Here is a 21208-nt window from a genome sequence, read left to right on the forward strand (position 1 = left end):
CACATATATGGCTTACATTTTATTTTTATGGGCAGCCAGACCAGTAGTTCTCAAACTTGGCTGACTATCAGAAAGACTTTTATAATGGCAAGCTTTTATAACAATACAGATTTCCATACAGGGTTATTAAATGAGAAGCCCCTTCGCGAGGGGGTCTAGGAATTTTTATATTCATAGGGCTCCCTGAGTAATTGTCCTGTACCACTAGTTTTGAGAACTAGTTTGGATTATAAATTAAAACCACCAGTTTGGATTATAAATTCTGATAATGCAATCCCTTAAAAAGCAGGACCACTTATATTCCTTTAAGATATCAGATAATTACTCAAAGTATGTTTCTGTTTAAATTGTAATGTCGGAAGAGACAGTCCAGTGCTTCTTATTCTAGTTCATTCATTGATATATTCACTAAGCATTCATTCATTCATTTATTTATTTATATTAAGGTATGATTGATATACACTCTTATGAAGGTTTCACATGAAAAAATAATGTGGTTACTACATTTACCCATATTATCAAGTCATCCCCATCCATACCCCAATGCAGTCACTGTCCATCAGTGTCATAAGATGCCACAGATCCACTATGTCCCTTCTCTGTGCTACACTGTTCTCCCCGTGATCCCCCACACCATGTGTACTAACATAATACCCCTCAATCCCCTTCTCCCTCCTTCCAGACCCGCCCTCCCACACCCCTTTCCTTTGGTAACCACTAGTTCGTTCTTGGAGTCTCTGAGTCTGCTGCCATTTTGTTCCTTCAGTTTTGCTTCATTGTTATACTCCACAAATGAGGGAAATCATTTGGCATTTGTCTTTATCCACCTGACTTATTTCACTGAGTGTAATGTCCTCCAGCTCCATCCATGTTGTTGCAAATGGTAGGATTTGTTTCATTCTATGGCCAAATAATATTCCATTGTGTATATGTACCACCTCTTCTTTATCCATTCATCTACTGATGAACACTTAGGTTGCTTCCATATCTTGGCTATTGTAAAAAATAAACATAGGGGTGCATATGTCATTTTGAATCTGAGAAGTTGTATTCTTTGGGTAAATTCCAAGGAGTGGGATTCCTGGGTCAAATGGTATTTCTATTTTTAGTTTTTTGAGGAACCTCCATATTGCTTTCCACAATGCTTGAACTAGCTTACATTCCCACCAGCAGTGTAGGAGAGTTCCCCTTTCTCCACATCCTCGCCAGCATTTCTTGTTCTTAGTCTTTTCAATGCTGGCCATCCTTACTGGTGTGAGGTGATATCTCATTGTGGTTTCAGTTTGCATTACCCTGATGATTAGTGATGTGGAGCATCTTTTCATGTGTCTGTTGGCCATCTGAATTTCCTCTTTGGAGAACTTTCTCTTCATATCCTCTGCCCATTTGTTAATCAGGTTATTTGCTCTTTGGGTGTTGAGGTGTGTAAGTTCTTTATATATTTTGGATGTTAACCCCTTGTCGGATATGTCATTTACAAATATATTCTCCCATACTGTAGGATGCCTGTTTGTTCTGTTGATGGTGTCCTTTACTGTACAGAAACTTTTTAGTTTGATGTAGTCCCATGAGTTCATTTCTGCTTTTATTTCCCTTGCTCGAGGTAATGTGCTCAGGAAGAAGTTGCTCAAGTTTATATTCAGGAGATGTTTGCCTATGTCGTCTTCTAAGAGTTTTATGGTTTCATGACTTACATTCAAGTTTTTAATCCATTTTGAGTTTACTTTTGTGTATGGGGTTAAACAATAATCCAGTTTCATTCTCTTGCATGTGGCTGTCCAGTTTTGCCAACACCAGTTGTTGAAGAGGGTGTCATTTCCCCATTGTATATCCATGGCACCTTTATCATATATTAATTGATCATATATGGTTGGGTTTATATCAGGGCTCTCTAGTCTGTTCGATTGGTCTATGGGTCTGTTCTTGTGCCAGTACCAAATTGTCTTAATTACTATGGCTTTGTAGTAGAGCTTGAAGTTGGGGAGCATAATGCTCCCATCTTTATTCTTTCTTCTCAGAATTGCTTTGGCTATTTGAGGTCTTTTGTGGTTCAATATGAGTGTTAGGATAATTTTCTCTAGTTCATTGAAGAATGCTGTTGGTATTTTGATAGGAATTGCATTGAATCTATAGTTTGCTTTGGGCAGGATGGCTATTTTGACAATACTAATTCTTCCTATCCATGAGCATGGGATGAGTTCCATTTATTGGTATCTTCTTTAATTTCTCTTAAGAGTGTCTTGTAGTTTTCAGGGTACAGGTCTTTCACTTCCTTGATTAGGTTTATTCCTAGGTATTTTATTATTTTTGATGCAACTGTGAGTGGAATTGTTTTCCTGATTTCTCTCTCTACTAGTTCATTGTTAGTGTTTAGGAATGCCACAGATTTCTGTGTATTAATTTTGTATCCTGGAACGTTGCTGAATTCAGATATTAGATCTAGTAGTTTTGGAGTGGATTCTGTAGGGATTTTATGTATGATAAAAAATGTTGTTTGCAAACAGGGACAGTTTAACTTCTTTCTTGCCAATCTGGATGACTTTTATTTATTTGTGTTGTCTGATTGCTGTGGCTAGGACCTCCAGTACTATGTTGAGTAGAAGTGGGGAGAGTGGGTATCCTTGTCTTGTTCCTAATCTTAAAGGAAAAGCTTTCAGCTTCTCACTGTTAAGTATGATGTTGGCTGTTGGTTTGTGATATATGGCCTTTATTATGTTGAGGTACTTTCCCTCTATACCCATTTTGTTGAGAGTTTTTATCATGAATGGATGTTGAATTTTGTCAAATGCTTTTTCAGCATCTATGGAGATGATCAAGTGGTTTTTGTCCTTTTTGTTGTTGTGGTGGACGATGTTGATGGATTTTCGAATGTTGTACCATCCTTGAATCCCTGGAATAAATCCTACTTGATTATGATGGATGATCTTTTTGATGTATTTTTGAATCTGTTTGCTAATATTTTGTTGAGTATTTTTGCATCTATGTTCATCAGGGATATTGGTCTGTAATTTTCTTTTTTTGTGGTGTCTTTGCCTGGTTCTGGTATTAGAGTGATGCTGGCCTCATAGAATGAGTTTGGAAGTGTTGCCTCTTCTTCTACTCTTTGGAAAACTTTAAGGAGGATGAGTATTAGGTCTTCACTAAATGTTTTATATAATTCAGTGGTGACACCATCTCTTCCAGGGGTTTTGTTCTTAGGTAGTTTTTTGGTTACCAGTTCAGTTTTGTTGCTGGTAATTGGTCTGTTCAGATTTTCTGTTTCTTCTTTGGTCAGCCTTGGAAGGTTGTATTTTTCTAGAAAGTTGTCCATTTCTTCTAGGTTATCCACTTTGTTAGCATATAATTTTTTCATAGTATTCTCTAATAACTCTTTGTATTTCTGTGGTTTCCATAGGGATTTTTCCTTTCTCATTTCTTATTCTGTTTGTGTGTGTAGACTCTCTTTTTTTTCTTGAAAAGTCTGGCTAGGGGTTTATCTATTTTGTTTATTTTCTCGAAGAACCCAGCTCCTTGTTGCCTTGATTCTTTCTATTGTTTTATTCTTCCTGATTTTATTTATTTTTGCTCTAATCTTTATTATGTCCCTCCTTCTACTGACTTTGGGCCTCATTTGTTCTTCTTTTCCTAGTTTCATTAATTGTGAGTTTAGACTGCTTGTATGGGTTTGTTCTTCTTTCCTGAGGTAGGCCTGTATTGCAATATACTTTCCTCTTAGCACGGCCTTGGCTGCATCCCATAGATTTTTTGTGGTGTTGAATTATTGTTGTCATTTGTTTCCATATATTGCTTGATCTCTGTTTTTATTTGGTCATTGATCCATCAGTTATTTAGGAGCATGTTGTGAAGCATCCATGTGTTTGTGGGATTTTTCATTTTCTTTATGTAATTTATTTCTTGTTTCATACCTTTGTCATCTTAGAAACTGGTTGGTACTATTTCAATCTTTTTGAATTTACTGAGGGTCTTTTTGTGGCCTAGTATATGATCTATTCTTGAAAATGTTCCATGTGCACTTGAGAAGAATGTGTATTCTTCTGCTTTTGGGTGTAGAGTTCTGTAGATGTCTGTTAGGTCCATCTGTTCTAATGTGTTGTTCAGTGCCTCAGTGTCCTTATTTCTGTCTGGTTGATCTGTCCTTCAGAGTGAGTAGAGTGTAGAAGTTTCCTAGAATGAATGCATTGCATTCTATTTCCCCTTTTAATTCAGTTAGTATTTGTTTCACATATGTAGGTGCTCCTGTGTTGGGAGCATAGATATTTATAATGGTTATATCTTGTTGGATTGATCCCTTTATCATTATGTAATTACATAATGTCTCTTGTGACTTTCTTTGTTTTGAAGTCTATTTTGTTTGATACAAGTACTGCAACACCTGCTTTTTTCTCTCTATTAGTTGCATGAAATATCTTTTTCCATCCCTTCACTTTTAGTCTGTGTATGTCTTTGGGTTTAAAGTGAGTCTTTTTTAGGCAGCATATAGATGGGTCTTTTTTTTTATCCATTCAGTGACTCTGTGTCTTTTGATTGGTGCATTCAGTCCATTTACATTTAGGGTGATTACCAATAGGTATGTACTTATTGCCATTGCAGGCTTTAGATTTGTGGTTAGCAAAGGTTCAAGGTTAATTTCCTTACCATCTAAGAGTCTAACTTAACTCACTTACTATGCTATTACAAACACAATCTAAAGGTTCTTTTCTTTTTCTCCTCCTTTTTCTTCCTCCTCAATTCTTTATATATTAGGTATCATATACTGTATTCTTTGTCTATCTCTTGATTGACTTTGGGGATAGTTAATTTAATTTTGCATTTGCTTAGTAATTAGCTGTTCTACTTTCTTTACTGTTTTATTACCTTCGGTGACAGCTATTCAACCTTAGGAACACTTCCATCTATAGCAGTCCCTCCAAAATAGACTGTAGAGATGGTTTGTGGGAGGTAAATTCTCTCAGCTTTTACTTATCTGGAAACTGTTTAATCCCTCCTTCAAATTTAAATGATAATATTGCCAGATAAAGTAATCTTGGTTCCATGCCCTTCTGCCTCATTGCAGTAATTACATCATGCCACTCCCTTCTGGCCTGTATGGTTTCTGCTGAGAAGTCTCATGTTAGCCTGATGGGCTTTCCTTTGTATGTGATCTTATTTCTCTCTCTGGCTCCTTTTAATAGTATATCCTTATCCTTGATCTTTGCCAATTTTATTACTATATGTCTTGGTGTTGTCTTCCTTGGTTCCCTTGTTTTGGGAGATCTGTGGATCTCCATGTCCTGAGAGACTATCTCCTTCTCCAGATTGGGGAATTTTTCAGCAATTACCTCCTCAAAGACACTTTCTATCCCTTTCTTTCTCTCTCTTCTCCTGGTATCCCTATAATGTGAATATTGTTCTGTTTGGGTTGGTCACACAGTTCTCTGAATATTTTTTCGTTCTTAGAGCTACTTTTTTCTCTCTGTGCCTCAGCTTCTTTGTATTCCTCTTCTCTAGTTTCTATTTCATTTATTGTCTCCTCCACCATGTCCGGTCTGCTTTTAATACCCTCCATTGTGCTCTTCAACAATTGGATCTCCGACCGAAATTCATTCCTGAGTTCTTGAATATCTTTCTGTACCTCCATTAGCATGTTAATTGTTTTTATTTTGAACTGCCTTTCAGGAAGAGTTATGAGGTCCATGTCATCTTTCTCAGGGGTTCTATTAATTTTACTCTGTACCAGGTTCCTTTGGTGTTTCATATTTGTGAATGGAGCCCTCTTGTGTCCAGAAGCTCTACTATCTGGAGCTGCTCAGCCCCTTAAACAATGTTGGGGCTCATAGGGGAGCGGTATTGGTGCCTGGGGAGAGGAAAAAGCTGTTTCCTGCTTCCCAGCTGCTGTGCCTGTCTCCACTGCCTGAACCAGTGGTCTGAGCACACAGGTATAAGCTTTTGTCCCAAAGCAACCGGATATGGATCCCTGCTTTCCAGAAGTGGCCGGAATCCCAGTCTCCCCAGGAACTCTGCCTGTCGTAGCTTTCCAACCCCGTAATCACAAGAATATGATGAAAGCACCATGAAATGTAGGTTTGTGCTCCCAGAGCAGATCTCCGGAGCTAGGTATTCATCAGTCCCTGGCTTCCACTCCCTCCGTGCTCAGTTTCTCTTCCTCTCACCAGTGAGCTCGGGTGGGGGAAGGGCTTGGGTCCCACTGGGCCACAGCTTTGGTACATTACCCTGTTCCATGAGGTCTGCTCTTTTCTCCAGGTGTGTGCCATCTGGTGCCATCCTCTTTCCTGTTACTCTCTCAGGGTTAGTTGTATTAATTATATTTTTATATTATAAGCAGTTTTAGGAGGAAGCCTCTGTCTCACCTCTCATGCTGCCATCTTTTATCCTCTGCTCCTCTTTCCACCACTGTGGTTTTTTTTCATGACTTAGTAAATATTATTTATTCTTATAAACTTCATTGACTGTTTTTATCTACTTAAGGCTTTTAAGAAACAGCATCTGAAGTCATGGTATAAAGACAAATGCAAAAGAGCTTCACAGAAGAACATTTAGAACCAATGGCAAAAATAGACTTTGGTTTTAGGAGGAAGTCTCTGTCTCACCTCTCACGCCACCATCTTTAATCCTCACTTTGTCCTTCAACCACCCTTTCTCCTGTTCTTTCTCGGTGAGAAGGGGTAAGTGGTTACTTTGTGCCCTTGCCCAATTTGCCCAAAACCCCGTCATGCCGCTTAGCCAGGGGCCGTCCCACTAAGCATTTATTTTGAGTAACTTATGTAATGTCACAAAGATGCAAAGAAATAGCTGTAACTATTCTTTTTTATAGCTCAGAGAACTGAAAGTCATTGTAGATTAACAAGTTGCCTTAGATCTCATCAAGGATTCAAACTCCAGACATCTGACCCTCCTCTGTACCACTAGACCTCTTCCACAGAAATATCTGGAACTGTGGGATTGTAAGAAAACTGGTCTAATATTATTACTGATAAGCAGCTAACATTTATTAAGGACTAAGAATTATGCTTAACACTTTACCTGGATCATCTCAATTAATTCTTATAATAACCTAGTGAATATTTTTTTTTGTTTACATTTTAGTTTTTATTATTTTTATTATTCCCAACTTAAATAGATGAGGAAACCAAGGTTTAAGGTCAGGTATCACTGCTGTGGACTGAACTGTGCCTTCTCAAAATTTATCCGGGGAAGCCCTAACCGCCAGTGACTGTATTTGGAGATAGAGCCTTTAAAGAGGTAATTAAGGTTAAGCTAGGTCATGAGGGTGGGGTCCTAATCCAGTATGAGTGCTGTATTTGTAAGAAGAGAGAGGAATGCCATGTGTGTGCACACACAGAGAAAAGGCATTGGGAAGATGCACCTGAAGGTGGCCATCTTTCAGGGAAGGAGAGAGGCCTCAGGGAAGCCAGCCCAGCCAACACCCTGATCTTGGACTTCTAGCCTCCAGACCTGTGAGAAAATAAATTTGTGTTGTTTAAGCCACCTGGTCTGTGTTGTTTTGTTATGGCAGCCCTAATAGACTTGCTAATTAGTGGTGGAATTGGTTATGGGCCTATTCAGTGTGGCTCCAAAGCCACACTGAGCCACTTTCCTTTTCTGCCTTCCTTACAGAATCGGGCAGTTCTTTGCACGATTTTGGAGTGATTGGCATGTAGGTAATAGGAGCCATAAGAATGGATGCATCACCTCAAAACATAATTATTCTGTCTTTCCCAGAGTGTGAGCTCCATGACGGCTGGTTTTTGTTAACTGTTATTACTCTAGTGCTTAAAGCAATCAGTGGGAATGTAGAATGAGTAGATGCTTAATAAATTCTTGTTGAATAAATGAAATAAAAAGAAAATAAAAGATACTACAGAGAAACAGGAGGGTCTTATGTATGTGGATGTAGGGCAGTGGAGGAGAAAATGGAAGGCACGAGGGCTGATGAGACCCTGCAAGTGGAGGGATGACAGCACTTGGTAACCGGCAGTGACAGGGGATTAGGGAGAAGAAAGTCAAAGATGAGTCTTAAGTATCTTGCCTTGCCTGGGAGACAAGGGGCCAAGTGACATGTTCAGAGTTACACAGTTTTCATTTCAGGAGCCTTTTATTTTTTTCTTATTGAGGGTATATTCTGTCAAGAGCTTAAGACTCTTGGGCTGGGATTTGGTTTACACTTCTGGAGTGATAAATTTTGAGTTGTCAGTTCAGCCAAAGGAATATCACTACTCACACTTGACAACTTCTAAAAAATGTAATTAAAAATGAAAGTGCTGACAGCACATAAAACAACACATTTCCAAAGCTGACATATCGTTTTGGTCCCCAAAGCTATTTTGAATTTGAATGTTAGAAATGCATCTTTAAACTTCCATAGGCATACAAGAGTCTTTTCCCAATCTGAAGAATGAATTTAAAATCTGCTTTAGAAAAATACCACACAGAAAAGTATAAAAAGCAGCTGGTCCTCTTACCAATTTCAGAGCAGGAAAGACATTTCAGTAGAGCATATAAAAGAAAACACAACAAGAAAAAATAATATTTGCTGTGTCGCCTTTTACAGTTGTTTTCTGTTGAGTATTAGATAGACACCAGCGGGTTTAACATTGTTTTGATACCCTTGCAACTGGCAGATTACCCTACAGAGGAAGTTGAAAACGATCTGACCAGCTTTGTGCTTCCAGGTGGCACTTAAGCCACATTTTCTGCACTGTTATCAGTCATTTAATTCCCTACTGAATATTGCGTGGTGTTTTTAGTTCACAGGCCATTTGCAGTGTCTTTCTGTTTTCTTTTTTTAGTTGGCCACAGTAAGAAAAAAAGGCAACTTGGGAAGGACTTCTGCAAGTGTGAGTTTAACAGCAAAGCACACATTTGAAAATAACATAGCAAAAAAGCAATAATCTTACTTTAACTTAAGACTTAGAGATGTTAACCTGAAGAGAAATTTGTAGAAGGCATCATATGAAAACTTGCTTCTAAAAGCAACTTGGCAATTTTAAAAAAGCCTAATTAATCTGGCATCCCAAGGGAGAGAATAAAGAAGCAGTGTTATTTTAAAGCTTTTTATTGATTTTTTTTTTTTGGTATTGCTGAAAAGAATAAAAAGAGAAGAAAAAAAGTTTATGGTTTTATGTTGATCATAATAAATTCAGTAGCTATCTGTATGTGGCTTCCTTATCAAAACAATATAAAATATTACATAGAATACTGAAGGAGGAAAAAGTATTGAAGGAAGTAAATTAATTTATATGGTGGAGTCCTATGGTAGAATCTCCAGCAGTAGCATTAACCTGTTCTTTGTCTTTGGGGAACATCTGTAAACCGTAATTAAGCAATTTTCATTTATTTCCTCTATTTCTTTTGTGATGACTAAATCATTGCAGTTAGGGAACAAATTGACAAATAATAAAACACAGAAAACTGCTGGTTCAGTTGCAGACAGAAATTTCCTTCTTCAAATTTTGAGTTGATTGAGCCATTTTGTCTTAGATATATTAGCATAAATCCTTAGCTACAATTGTTATAATTCATATTCCCCAAAGGAATATTTGGTCCATATATAAAATAATTTGTTTTCTGTGTTTTAGTTTAGGTGTAATTGGATCAGGAAAGCAAAGTATTTAAGTATTTACAACATTTTGGATTGTAATCATTAAATTTATTTTTGGTGGTGTTTCTAATGCATAGTATTTTGTCACAATAAATATCTTTTCTAGTGTGCTTTCTCAGTGAAGTAAGATTAAGAAGTGTTAAAACTTGGTTTGTGTACAAATGAAAATAATTTTCCTTGATTCTCTATATCTTTTGAACTTATGTATATATGAGAGAGAATGTATCTATTCTATGTAGTATAATTTTGTGTACATTTAAGTTAAAGAGATGAACTTGTATTGGCAAATGGAATCTTGAACTTGTACAAAACACAGAACTGCTAGTGGCCAGATCAACTTTTAAGATAGTCACTCTCAGCCTTTAATTAGCACATTTAAACAGTATTAAGTGGATGCTCATTTGTTTTATATGTACTTCTGTGTAACTTGAGACATTCTTTTTACTCGTTGTTAAATGTGTTGTTATACTTGAAGGAAAAGAGTAAATGACTTGACTTGAAACTGAGGTGGTCATAAGTTTGCATCCTTTGATTCAATTAAATGAGCACCTATTCAAATCTGGATGGTTTCAGTGAAATGTTCTTTCAGCCATAGAACAATAATATTTTCTTTGAAATGGTCAGCTAAACCCAAAGGGTTACAAACAGGAAACTTGATCTTACCCAAACATATCTTTCTTATATGCAAATCAAACCACAGTCTGTCTAGTTTGAAAATTTTTTTTAGTGTTTTTTAAATTTCTACTTGGATTCATTCCAGATGAGATAGATTTAAGTGATACCACTTAGCTCACTTTTCTTGCAGCACTGGGAAGAATCGCTATGTCATTTTCATGTGTTTTCTGGACTTATCCTGTTTTTGCATTAGTTTTTATAGTGTATGAATTGCTGGTTAGGAAAAAGCAACTGGGAATCAAGTACCATATTTTCTTTTTTCCACCCTTCTCCATAACTTAGGATTTGTGTGACTTGTAGCCAGTCGTTTAATTTTTGGGTATTGGGTTTAGTCCCTAATTATAATGTCAGTCCAGTTCTTGCTAACATTGAGGTCATTTCGATATTGACTGGGTTCCTGGTATGTTCTAAGCATTGAGCTAGAATCTGGGAATACTAGATAAATGAGACAGGGTCCTCGCTCTGGTATGTCGTTCTTATTTATTTCTGTGTTCTGGGCGTTCCAAATGCTCTAGATGTGTGAAGTCACTGTAGCAATCTATACATTTACAGACAGTATAGTTAAAGGTTGATTGGTAAGGCAATGTTAACTACCCAACATAGTGCTGGTAAAACTATTCATAATATTGCTTTTGGTTTGGGGGTCTTGATTTTAGATTGAATGAACACCTTTGCATGAGTTAAGAAAAGAGTGATAAGAATGATTAGAACAGTGGATTTTCAGACTGCTTTTTTTTTAAATGTTATGCAAGATGTCCTGGAGTGCCAAAATGAGGGAATGTGGAAGACATATACAACTTAAGTCTGCTATTGCATTGCCATACTGTTGTATGCCAATGTACGAGTCCTAGATTATTACAGATTTGTGCAAAAGATGTTATTCTACCTCATAAAGTTTGAAAACTCTTAAGGAGCACTTATTTGAAAAAGAGATGGAAAAATTACTCCCTCTAACTTTCTCCAACCTTTTGGAATAAAAAGGTTGTCTTAAGTCAATACATCTTTGTGCAGGCAGGCAGAAGGGCAAGATGTGAGGATGAAGGAAAATTTTTTAGGTTGGTGGGATTTCATTTTATGAAGAGTTTGGTATACTACCCTTTTATTTCTCATTTTGCTGTGGCAGAGCCAGGGTAATGGAACGGGTTCCATTCAAGCTTAGGATTCAGAAGACCTGGTCCAAGCGTTTATTAATTCTTTGAGACTACAGGCCTGCCACTCTCTGAGTCTGTAAATCAGGGATAATTCTGCCTGCTCAGTATGTCCCATATGGTTGTGGTGAGAATCAGATGAAATATACGTAAGTTTTAAAGATTTATTCAAGTGTAAAGCTTTATGTTTATGGAGACTATTTATGATTTAAGAGAGGAACATCAAGGTTAAATATTAAAGAAATCTTGAATGTACAATATAAAAAATTTAAAATATTTTCTACAGTATTAGTTGTCTACTTGCTATTCCACAAAGTACTTAAAACTAATTGTGTGTAGTATATATTGAATAGCGTCTATGTACAGTGTGTTTGTATAATGTGATGCCACAGTTCAGGGAATTATCCTACACTGGCCTCTGGTGGATGTACTAAATAATATGTTTATGCATAACCTTTAGGCAAAGGTATTTAATTGCTTTGACAAAGATAAGATACCAGATACCACTTTTTTCATTCTCAATTTTTAGATTCTACTCCATGAAGTCTTTATTTGGGACTCTTACTTTAAGTATATATGAAGATCACCTGGGAAATGCTTATTAAAATGCAGATTCTTGGGGATTAATCCCCAAATTATGATTCAGTAGTGCTATTATACAGCCCAGAAACTTTGACTTTCAGACCAGTTTTGAGAAATATGCTCTACATGAGATCAAGGAGGGGATATAGTGAGATACATGAATTCCCCCAAATTCTGTACATACTGCATTTTTCTAGGAATAGGGTTTCATGCATTTGTCCACACCCTCTACCCAAAGGGTAAGAATAATTCTTTTACTTAAAACATAACTTTCTGTTTAATGTCACCATTTTATATTATTTAAAAGGCACTTTGACAATGAGACGTGTGATGTAAAGTTACAGGATTAATTTTACTGTGATCTTTCTGATCTCTGATACAGAGGCTAGGATGTAATAGCTTACAGAATTTAAGGGTGGGCTTTGGTTTAGACCTGTTTGCAAGTCTGAAGGATTATAGTGCCTGTGTGTATAGCCAGTCATTCCATCACAAGGAACTCTCATGGCTACCTCTATTGTTACTTTAAGAACTGTGTTCTTTATAAGCATTTTGCTATGTGCAAGTTATAGGCAAGAGACTTGGGAGACCTGGCAATGAGACAGACAAGAGACTTTTGGGCTAGGGAGACATCTTGTTGCATGTATTTCTAGGAAATGGTCCTCTAATAATTTTGATGCTTTTGGTGCCTTTTCTGCTATATATTTTACACATGAAAGTACTTTTAAGGGCTTTTTCAAGAGTAAAATTTTATGATTAGGGTAACTATGATTTAAAAGAGGGACTTCAAAATTAAACACTGAAGGAATCTTGAGTCTATAATATAAAAAATGTAAATGTAAAATATTATACATGCATACATATTTTTTCTTTCTACTATATCCAGGAAAGACCTTTTTAAGAAAGAAAGGAGATACATGTAGGTATTCTCTCTAGATTGAGGATTAGAAGAGGAAAAAGGATTAGAAATTAGAGAAAATACTTTTTACCTCTTCAAATAAAAATTTATTTTTTTGTTCATAGTAGGAAAACTAGAAAATACAGAGAGGCACCAACACGCACACAGGAAAACAAAACATACTTTTTCTATAGCAGTAAATTTTCAGCTACTCCGTGGCCACTCAGAATAGACTACATTTCCCAGTCTTCTTGCAATTTGGTGTAGCCATTTGACTAAGTCTGTGCTATCCTTAGACAAAGAGATGGAAATGTGCTAAGGATGCCAGAACACCACTCCTGCCTGAATCCCTGGGTCATCTCATGGAATGGAGCCTGCCTACTTGTCCTAAACTGTTACATGACAGAGAAAGAAAATTCTTGTTTGAGCTGTTCTATTTTGGTACCTCCTTGAAGCCTTCACTAATAGCAGAGGGGAATAAAAGTACACCCATTCTTCTCTTTCTTTATCCTCTGGCATGAAGCAAGAGTCACAGTCGTGCACCATTCTGGACTATGTGGAGAAGGGTGGTGGCCTAGGGATGGCAGAGCTGAAATATAGAAGGAGCCTGGATTCACAGAATGACTCCGTGGTGCAGAACGACAATATTGTCCTGAATAATTGACATCTGTACTATTGGATGAGAGATAAACTTCCATCTTGTTTAAGCTATGGCTACTTTGTTTTCATGTAGGCAAAGCTACATCCAATTACCTAACTAATAAAATCATAATCCTGTCTTAGAGATAAACCATGGATATATACATTCTTCTTGAATTTTTCTGTTTTATAAATTATATATATATAAAATTATTAGTTAAGAACATGGGACTTGGAGACAACCAGGATTTGACTCTTGAGTTCTGCTACTTTCTCACTAGGTGGTCTTGGAGAAGTTATTTAAAATCTCTTAGCTTCAGTTTTATCATCTGTAAAATGGATATAATAACTTCTACCTCATAGAATTATTATTAAATAATAATATATATAAAAACACACACATAAATATATATTTTTTATATTAACAGTGCCTGAATTATAGTACAGGCTCAACCTAACCTAGTATTTTCATTCATTTATATATTCAGAAAATTTATTATAGTTACTTCGAAAAGTGTGATCATACTATATACTTTTTGTAATTTTCTTTTTTCATACTATATTATGAGTGTCTCCCCAATCAATAAATATGATTATTTTACAGTATTTTTGATGACTGCATAGTATTCAGTTGTGTGACTGTGCAATAATTTATTTAACCATCTTTTTTTTTTTTGTTGGACACTTAGTTCCAATGTTTGGTGTTATAGATGATGCTACATTGCACCTCCTCGTTCATTCAATAAGTGTTTACTGAACATCTACTATGTGCCAAGCTCTGCTCATATAAGGGAACAAAAGAGACAAAGATGATTACCTTCAGGAAATTTGCATCCTAGAATGGGGAGATAGACAACAAACAATAAACTTAATAAATAAGAGAAACATCTGTGTTAGAAGATAGTAAGTACTCTGGAAAAGAAAGATAACAGAGCAGGGCGTGGGGATCATGATTGTTGGTATGGGGCTCTGGTTTTTTTTTATGTGGGTGATCTGCTTTCTTGGGGAGGTAAACTTTAATGACTGTTGGAAGGAAGTAAGGCAGTTAGGCCTGTGAATACTCAAGAGAAACACTTTTGAGGTGAAGAGAACAACCAGTGCCTGGCCTGGTTGAGGAACAGTGAGGAGACCAGTGTGGCAGGAGTGGCATGAGCAACAGTGAGGGGAGTGGGAGCTGAGGTCAGAGGGCATGGAGGTGGTACAGACCTCCACCTACAGATAGCATTCTTGGTCCTTGTGAGGCCTTTGGCCCTTGAACATTTTTTTCTGGTTGCCACCCTTCTTATTTATTATCTTTGCACCCTTCTTATTTATCATCTTTAGATAAATTTTTACACACGGAGATGCTGGTTCAAAGATATGCAAAAATTTAAGGCCTTGATTAAGTAAAAATTTTCAAGGGAAGAGATTAGACATTTTTGGCTTTGTAGTGAAATCTTTGCCCAAATACGTAACTATTTCTTTCAGATAAATTCTTAGACATGGAAGCTGGCTGAAAGATATGCAAAATGTTATGCCTTTGGGTGAGTAAAAGTTTTAAGGGAGTAAATTATGTTTCTCATAGGCAGAGGGCATGTCTTACAGCTTCCTCAACTCCTCCTCTAGTCTTCTGGTCTAGCATAGGGTTAAGCCCACAGCTCGCTGGATGAAGTGTTGAGTAGGAATCTAGGTTCTGCATGAGTCTTAATTGTCACCTGTTCTTTGGAGTGGAGAATGAATATTTTCCCTTTCAGGAACTGTGAATAAGCTCCTGATAATGAGGTCCCTGTCCTCCTTAGGCTTACATTTTAGTGAGAAGAGATAGACAATGGATGAGCATATTGCCTTGTGACTCTGGATTGGGCTCAAGAACTAGGAGAGTCCTGTTTGTAAATGTTTCCTAGTAAGAAAATACATCATTGTGCATAGACGTGAAAGTTTTAAGTAGTTAAGGATGGTGATTCAAAAAGAAAGGAACTTCTTGGATGCAACAAGAACCTGCCTTGCGTAAACAGTGTCACCAGCAGCTGTTGCCCTGTTAAGGATTCTGGGAGCTAAGGGAAGTTGAGCTCAAATATGCTGCACTGCTCCCATGTTGGGCCACCTCCCTTCTGTGGCCTTGGCCCATTCAGTTGGGAAAGTGATCTTATCTTATGGGGTTGATATGTGTGTCCTCTTTGCTCCAAAGTGTAATCCATTTGACAGGTTGCAAGCATCCTATTTTATCTACTTCCACCATCACAGAGATGTTAAAAAGAAAGTTACCTAGGGCCTGCCAAATTAAAAGAATAATACAGATTGCAGTGCAAAAACAAGGTGAATATTCTGAGATGTCCAGAGGGAGGAAACAGTACTTGGAGATAGTGTCTTTATTTCTGTTTTAGAAATGTGCAAAAAAAACTCAGTTTTTGAGCTCCTTTTGCCTTCCTTAAATTCATTGCTGAGGCTCCCTTTACTTTTCACTTGGATCACTACACTAGCTCTACTTTCTACCTCTGGTACCCAACTCTGCTCCATTCTACCCATGTCATCTTCTTGACTTCCAAGGGCCTAGAGGAACTATAGTTTTTGTCAGGTCCTCCAAACATCAACCCTTCCACGTATCACTAAATGTGTGCTTCTTGGAACACTTTGTGAGGCTTCCTCAGGCCTCAGACTTTCCCACCTTGGGGCCTCAGCTCACACATTTTCCCTTTATGGGATAACCTCCTCACAAGGCCCACCCACTGACACTGTCTTTCAAGCCCAGGTCAGACACCCCATTTCTATATGAAGCCTTTAGTGATCCTCTCAAACCAATTGTGATTTTACATCCTCTAACTTTGTACCCCCTTTTACTGTCTACTGTCGTGTTCTGTTTTGCTGGTGTGCATACCTGGCTCAACACCTTAGTCTTGAAACTCTGTAAGGGCTGGCTTTTACCCATCTTTGTGATCTTGCACTAGTTGATACCCAGAATATAACTTTTGAGTTGAATGTGTTGTATAACTCAGCCACCTCTCAGATTTTCTTTCTGAAAATAAACTTCAGCAACTTTACACTCACTTCATATTTTTCTCTCTGTAAGTGCCTAGTACTGGACATTTCAAAAATTTCAACTTATTGCTATTGAGTCCCTCATCTTGAGCTTTTGACACACATATTTCTGGTCCAGGGCTGTACATTTGTGTCTTGGCAGCTTCAGAGCTATGACTGTGAATAATGAGTCAATTATCATTCAGCCTTGGGGAAAGCACAATTATTCCTGACTGGTGAGGCTGAGGTAATCCTCTCCTCCCTGTGCCCTTTCAAAAGAAGAACATAAAACAGTTGGAATTCAGAGCACTGCAAAGGGAATTTAGACAAAACATTTGTCTGCTGAATTTAGCTTCTTTGGATTTATTCTGATTTATGATTGATTGGTTTTTAAATTGCTTATTTAATCCTAACGACTATTGCTCCAGGGGAGGCCAGATACCAAGGAGCGTGTGATCAAGAAGCAGTGGAGTGAAGTAGTTTGGCTGGACAAATCAAGAGCAGATATAATTGTCCAGAGAAACATTGCTCCAGGCTAGGAGTATAATGGGAAAATCACCACCTGACTTTCAAAGTACCCAACCTTGTTATAAGCATGATTGCTTATCCCCTGTTTTCTTTGCAGAAGGCTTTTTGCAACTATCCAGGGTTGCACGAGATTCCCCCCACCCCCCACCGTGAATTTTCTTTCCTTCTAGCAAATAGTCAATATTTCTTTGCAACTGGAAACTTGCTCTTGATTTATGTTGCCATTGACCATGGTGTAGAAGAACAGACACTCAGAGGTCGCTGTCAGGATTTGGTGGTGAATTCTGATTTTGGTTGTATGGATCTGTGAAAACTCTCCCACAAGTCTGCTGGTGCATCTCAGCATGTGGAGTCTAGTCTAGTCTGGCTTTTGTATGGATGAATTTGAATTTTTAAGAAGTTTCGAAATCAAGTTTTCCCACAGTGATCACTTTCATCTGGAAGACACATAATACTGTAATTAGTGTTTAATTTATCAAGGCATCAGTAGTTTCACCCTTTTTGAGGAGTGTAACGCTTTTCTTTGGCCTGATATTAGACACTGTAGGTATAGTTGGTGGCCTTGTAAGGGAGATAGATCTGTTGGAAGCTTGTCTGGTATCAAAAGAAAATTGAAATTCCATTGCTTCAGAATAATGAAACCTCTAAAAACCTTTAGGAAAAAAACCTTTGTTTCATCTGTATTGAAGTTTTGACTCAGAAATGCCCAAAGAAGCACTCTTTCAGGTCTCAATAACCTACTTGTTCTCTGAAATATTGCTGTTAGATTTCTAAAGTGTATTATGTCTGACACTTATTTCAAAGCAAGAAACATTAGGGATAAGATGAAAGGGTAGCAAAGGACTCTGATGAAAAACAGAAACAGAAGAAGACGAGACGAACACTTGGGTGGCACGTACGGACCGCCACCAGGGTAACTCTGGGAAGTAGCATCTGGCTCTCTAGTCAGGCTTTAGGCCACTTCGGAGTCTGGGCTGTGCCAGCATCTGCCATTTTGACATTATCATATTGAAAAAGAACTTTTTCCTATCTCATTCTGCCAAGAGGCTTATTACTTGCTTTTTTTTTTTTAAAGATGGAAACCTTTATAAGAGGCCCTTCTGGGTCTTTGGTGTGATATAATATGCATTTTTGTGAAACTACTTTCAAGGTTTAGGAAGGGGGCTTAAACTGTAGATTCAGTCAGAGAGAGAACACGTTCTTTTTCTGAAGATACCAGTATTTTTAAAATGAAAAATTTATGTTTATGAAAGGAGGAAGATATAAAGGAGTGAACAAGGAATTTTGTAGATCTGAGACCCCAGCAAGAGTTCAATGTCAGCATCAAAGGCTGGGAGTTCGTTGTATTTTGTGAGTTTGAAGCAGTTTCATCTAGTTACCTGTCAAATAACCTGGGTGTTTATTGGGAATGGCAGAGGAGTACACTGAGTGATTATGAAGACAAATAAAACTTGTACTTATGGAATGTCCATTCTTCCCAGACATCACTGTGCTTTTCTTCAAGTAATTAAGTCAATAAATTATTACAGTGGTGGTGTGCTGGCTGCATAGTAGTATTTTCCTAGTAAATAATAGACTTAGGTCATGTTAGACTTAAAGGATAAGCAGGGAGAACTGAAACTATTCCACCTCTGAATAAGACAGTGTACCACGGGGGGGCACGTAGCTGCAGGAAGTCTTCCTGGGTTAATTTTGTTGAGGAACCAAAGTTTGAGGAACCCTTTCATGGCTCAGATAACTCCTGTCTCCAAGCACTACCATGCCTATCTTGTTACCCTGCTACCATTGCTTATCTTTGCCCTTGGACTGATTTTGGACATCTCTGTGGTTATAAAAGAGGAAGAAGTTGGAGAGGATAAAGTCTTAAGGACATTTCTTCCTCACTTATCTCATCTTCTGTAGTTCTGGTTACTCTGGCAGTATTCTTAGGAACATTCCCATTACCTTACTCAGTCCCCCTGCCACCAAGGTTGGTGTTTCACATCAGAGTTCCTAGGGATTTGTAGAGGCAGAAGGCACAGGTCACCTCCCAGTAGTAACTATTTAGAAGTACATGGGTGTTGGGAAAGGAGTTGGTAGAGAGAGTTGCCTGAGCTTGTTATTTACTGATACACCCCTTCTAAAGAGAAAGTGATGCCTTCAGTATTTGTGTTTTCCCCACTGGCTTATTGAGTTAATAGTGTATTATAGACTAGGGTACCTTTCCTTTGCTCTCCAACAGTATTTCTCTGTCAGTGTCCTATAGACATCCTGCCAATGATGAAGTATTCAGAAACAAACGAAGGATTCTGACTGGACTTCCACCAGGCTTTGATCTGCAGAAACTAGAATCTCACTGATTTTTATGCCATGCAAATAACAGCTGAAGAGAAACAAACATGGCCACTTTGCTGGGGTAGCTGTCTTGTAACCACTTGGATTAAACGTCTGCCTAAGGAGCTCCTAAATGAATCATTGTGTCTCTGGAACCTCTCCTGGGTAGAGTACTGGAAGGGGATGGAACAGGATTCTCCAACCTGACAATAGATTGATTTCTGCTGCTTGGACTCTTGTGAATCCCTTTATCATTCTTCTAATGATCACCGACATAGATTCCTGTATTTCTTTTTTTTTTTTTTTTAGATTCCTGTATTTCTATTGGCATTTGCAGCAGATGAGTTCTAGTTTTGGAATGCATCATGCACCCTTGGTTCTTGTACTATTGCAAACTTTTCTTCTTTGTCTTCTGGGATTCTTTTCTTTTCTTTTTTAGTTTTTTCTGCTTCATTCTTCTATTCTCTAAGGACTTTTTCCCTTCATTTGTTATATTAATATAAGTGGCTTAGCACTGTGGCTAGGAGTGTGGTTCATAGTCAAAACACCTGGGTTCAGATCCACACCGGGCTACTTACCAGCTGTGTAACTTTGAACAGATTACTTAATCTTTCTGTAGGCCTAGGTTTCCTCACCTGTAAGATAGGATACTAACAGTACCTACCTCCAGGGTTGTTGTGAGGCTTAAATGAGATTTATGAGATGCTCGTAGAAGAGTGACATTCAATAAATGTTACACTTTTTATTAATTTTAATATTACTAATAATATAAAAAATAATTTCAGGCTTAAAACATGATCCCAGTGTAATTGACTACCAGATATTTACCTACAGCTGCATTTCAGTCTCCAGTTGCAATTGCCTCTGAGACATTTCCCTCACAATTTCCATGAGTATCTCAAATGCAACATGGCCAAAGCTTCATTCAGATTTATCCCCCACATTTCTGTTAATGGCATCATGTTATCATAGTTTTATCAGTCTCTTAATTTAGGATTAACCTTAGACTCTCTATCATAAGGAGGTAATCATGAATGAGCACAGATTCAGTACAAAAGAATAGGAATTAGTTAAATAAACTATGTTACATATGTACAATGCAATTCTCTAGAACCATTAAAATTATACAGAAGAATATTCATAATATGGAAAGAGATATTGTCAAGTTGAATTATATGTACAGTATAATTCCATTTGATTCTTAGAAGTATATGGATGCATAGATAAAAGATGAGAAAAATAACTAGTGAAAAAATTTGTTGCAGCTTTTCTTTCTACTTACTAGGATTATAGCTGATTTTCTGATTTTAACTTTTTTCTCTTAACTATTTTCCAAAATCATCCACACACTGCTTCTGTATGAAAAACCCTCAAATTTAGAAAAAATTGAGAAGGGTAATGTCTAAGAGTTTCACAAATACTGTACTTTATTGATTTTTTTTGACTATGGATGAGAACAGTTTTTTTTTTTTTGATTCCTGTATTTCTATTGGCATTTGCAGCAGATGAGTTCTAGTTTTGGAATGCATCATGCACCCTTGGTTCTTGTACTATTGCAAACTTTTCTTCTTTGTCTTCTGGGATTCTTTTCTTTTCTTTTTTAGTTTTTTTCTGCTTAGTAAGCTCTTATTAAATATTAGTTGGATATTTATAAATATTTAGTGAATGGATAAATTTGTTGGATATTTAGTGACCTTTACTTTGTAAAGTTACTTACTTATAAACTTAATGCTTAAAGCAATTAGTTTGTAGATATCTTTCAAAAGCACTTTTTGTTTGGAAGAAAAATTCTCAAACACAAACTAGACTGGGTGTGGTGGATATTTTCTAATATTA

General features: G+C 37.2%; 1 protein-coding gene across 6 annotated transcripts in view; it reads left to right on the plus strand.

The window, feature by feature from the left end:
* IFTAP (intraflagellar transport associated protein) overlaps nt 1-21208 on the plus strand; it is a 70143-nt gene that overhangs the window by 22065 nt on the left and 26870 nt on the right. The gene's annotated exons all lie outside the window — the stretch shown is intronic.

The sequence above is a fragment of the Manis pentadactyla genome, chromosome 9, assembly GCF_030020395.1.
Source record: "Manis pentadactyla isolate mManPen7 chromosome 9, mManPen7.hap1, whole genome shotgun sequence".
NCBI lineage: Eukaryota > Metazoa > Chordata > Mammalia > Pholidota > Manidae > Manis > Manis pentadactyla.